Genomic DNA, 3,788 nt, shown 5'->3' with positions numbered 1-3,788 from the left:
AGTGAAAGAAAGTGATAAAACTATGTTCATAATTTGAAGTAACAACAGTAACAAATTCCAGTTTTTGTTTCCTGCAGGATAATAATGTCACCAAACCACAGTGGGATGTTTTTCACAAGACACAATGTCATCGCCAGCACTGCCCAAAATAATATATATATATTTGTTTGTTTGTTTTTGGGGGTTTTTTTTGGGTAATTTTCTGCCTTTATTGGATAGAGACAGTGAAGAATGACAGGAAATGCGGGGGGGGGGGGGGGGGGGGGGGGCATGCAGCCCAGGCCAGAATCAAACCCGGGTCACAGCCTATGTGTTACGCGCTCTACTCGGTGAGCTACCTTCCAAAATAATCTTTTTGGGACGTTTTTTTTTTTTATGTCAATAGAATACTAAATACTCTTTTAAGAGAGCTCTATTCATACCTTTGTTTTGCAGCTAAAACAACATATTACTTCTGGGAAGACATAGTTCTAAAATTAGGATCTGACATTTTGTTTTAAGATAAGTTGTTCTTCTCATAATGTAGCTCTAAACAATGTCTGTATATAAAAATACATGTGTAATTCCACATCAGAATCAGAATCAGAAATACTTCATTGATCCCAGGGGGGGAAATTATACACATGTTGCTCAGGATGAACCAAACCAACCAACTTAACCAACTATCTAATTTTCCCTCTGAGTTTCAGTGAGCAAACAAGAGAAACCATACAGTGCAGCCTGAGCTTGGATGAGACAGGTCAGCTGATCTGCATCTGGCCCAATGGATGTACAGAAATCTTTTATCTGGTCACTATATTTCAATTATGCACTGTTACATAGCAACATAGAGACGTATGTATCCGATATGCAGTGTATATTACATCATGAGCATATGTGGAATTTCGCAATCTAAACCATCTGCACGAAAACATGTTGCATCATACTAGTTGACTAGCTGGCACTGGCAAATACTTTACTACTGGGACAAAGGTATTCTCATGTATGTGTTTTGTAGAGCACAAACTCTGCTTTAGGAATGGATCTTGAATGATTTATTGGCCATAAAATTCATTGATCACAGCTTTTTCAGAAACATATAATCTAACTCTAACAAACTAACAGCATGGCCGCCGGGCACGTTTGTGGCCAAATATTCTGTAATCTGTTGTGGTAATTTAATTAGTCAAGAAAGAATGTGATTAATCAAATCAATTAGATTGCACTATGAAAACATAAATCATGTTTCCCCAGTCTCATTATCAACCTCGGGGTGGACGTGTGAGTGTGTGTGTGTGTGTGTGTGTGTGCAAACATGTGTGTGTGTCTCAATGTGGCAATGTGTCCAAGTGTGACAGTGAGAAAATGTGGGTCTATCCTTCAGCAGCAACCATTTTATCTACAGAGGGTAGCCGTCTGTGTGTGTGTGTGTGTGTGTGCGTGTGTGTGTGTGTGTATGTTGGCGTGTACGGCTAGTGTGCACTAGAGAGTAGCTGGAGAGGAGAAAGAGAGGGATAAGCATTTGCAGGCTGCAATTATGGGTAATTTTCCAACAGCAGCAAAATTAAAGCTCCCCAAAACAAAACAAAGAGGGCAAATTTACTCCCTGGACGAGTCTGTCACTGATGCACACAACAGAGAGAGAGAGAGAGAGAGAGAGAGAGAGAGAGAGAGAGAGAGAGAGAGAGAGAGAGAGAGAGAGAGAGAGAGGTTGTACATACAAAGCTTCAAGCACCATCTATAATACAAATATTGACAAGTGATGTTCGTCACGTTGTTGAGTCAGTTAGGTTCGCGCAGGGACTCAGGCAGCTTCCTCATCTCTTTCCTTTGGGCCCTGACAGGGAGGAGCCTTTCTTGGTTGCTATGGCGTCACCATAATGATTTGTGCCACATTAATCCAACCACACAGGTCCTGTATGCTCGTGGTTGTATGTTGAGTGCATATTCAGATTAGACCTGTAGTGTGTATCCAGCTCTAACAGGCTGAATATCTCCATAATGTGTTCGCTGTGGTTTTGGTGGTGTTTATGCCTGCTAGATGTTTTTTTTTTTCATGAAACCTTGTTGATTTTGCTTTTGATCTACATGCATTTCTGACAAACACATTTTAAAGCTGCATTAATTGTTGCTGTTGTCGTTTTAGAGCTAAAGTGAATCCATAACGTCCAGGGTCCTGTTATCTTTAAAGGTAATGTATTAAGATAACAATAACAATAACAGCAAATTACTCAACATCCAGCCTTGTGTAATATGTCATGTCCTTCACTCCATATGTCTATATAGGGATAGTAAATTCGTTAAAGTTAAAGAAAACAGGTCTTGTGTCATTATTTATTTTATATTTTTCTGTTTTTTTGCATCCATTTCCCATGAGCACCAGACAATCTCGAGTTAAACGACAACAGCTTGACAGAAGAGGCAAGTCTGTGTGCAAGTTGGAAGCCAGCGTCTCGTTCAGACACGTCTGTAATGACAGCGGGACAGAGAAAAACAAAAGTTTGAGAGTTGGAAAAATTGGATTTCCTGGCCATGGAAGAAACCACGTTAACATGATGTAAGTACCCACGCTGCTGTGATGGTACATTTTCATGATGACATGATAATTGTTGTTTAAATTTGTTCCAATCCCGCAGGTTTCAACTTCTGACATCAAGTGCTGTAGTACACATTAATTTATTTTAGAATATGGATAGTAAACCCCACGAACACCTTTCAGTTTTTCAGTAAGAAACGCTGAATTGAGCTACACGAGCTAGAGGAACAGCGGCTAGCTCGGAGGTGACGTCAGGACTTCGGCTCTTGTCACTTCATAAAGTTAAGGAAAGTGTGTTAGCAAACAATTGTCAGATTTACACATCCAGCAGATATGAAGCAACATTTTGGAGTCATGTTTCTGTCCACCTGACCTGAATTAGAGCAGAACTTGTGGGCCATGAATCCAAAACAATGAGGTAAAAGAGGCTAAAATGTGATAATTCTCTGTGGGTTTGTCAATACCAGCGACATTTTTCACACTGTCATTTGATCCACTGTTAATATAGACAGTACTGATGAGTGAAGCCTTACCTGTTTGGCTTATGAGCTTTTCATCTGTGCAAGCATTTGTTGTTGAAGACAGAACAAATGTATATAAATTCAGTCTCAAGTTCTCACAAGCCAGCTCTGAGAAAGAGGAGGAGAGGTAATAGAGGGTGAAGTCGGGAAGGTGTGACTCATCCTGTTCTGAGAATCACCAGAGCTGAAATTATAAGCTGGTATGCATATCAATGAGAACTGAGCTACTATGACAATTCCCGATGATATGAACATTTCTCACAACATGTATACCTTCTTTACTCATTTAGTTCTCACACTTTGTTGGTGGGGAGCACATCCGCCTTTTATACAAGCTCTGGATATATAGCGGTGTGAAGTGTTAGTATTCTTGCAGCAGTATTTTCAGCGAAACACCCCTTTAATGCCCTCTGTGTCTCCCACAGCGAGGTGATAGCAGAGAGCAGCCACGGCGCAGAATAGGGGTTAATTAACTAAACCTCACAGTGCCACTGCACATCTCCTTTCCTTTCCCTCCTCTCCTCTCGTCTCCTCTCGTCTCCTCTCGTTCCCAGGGCCACTTTTGTAGTTGCTGTTGTTTCCAATGACACCAGAGCGACCATCATTAAAAGCCAGCCACCATATAGCCCTTAGCACAGTAATCCCATCAAAAGGAAACAGAGTAACAACCTCTGTCTAATCCTTCATTAGCCTGGCTCCTCCCCTCACATCCTTCACCCCCCCCCCTTCCAAAGCACCAGTAATTAGCTTAG

This window comes from Enoplosus armatus, chromosome 7 (assembly GCF_043641665.1).
Source record: "Enoplosus armatus isolate fEnoArm2 chromosome 7, fEnoArm2.hap1, whole genome shotgun sequence".
Taxonomy (NCBI): Eukaryota; Metazoa; Chordata; class Actinopteri; order Centrarchiformes; family Enoplosidae; genus Enoplosus; species Enoplosus armatus.
This window is presented reverse-complemented; position numbering follows the sequence as displayed.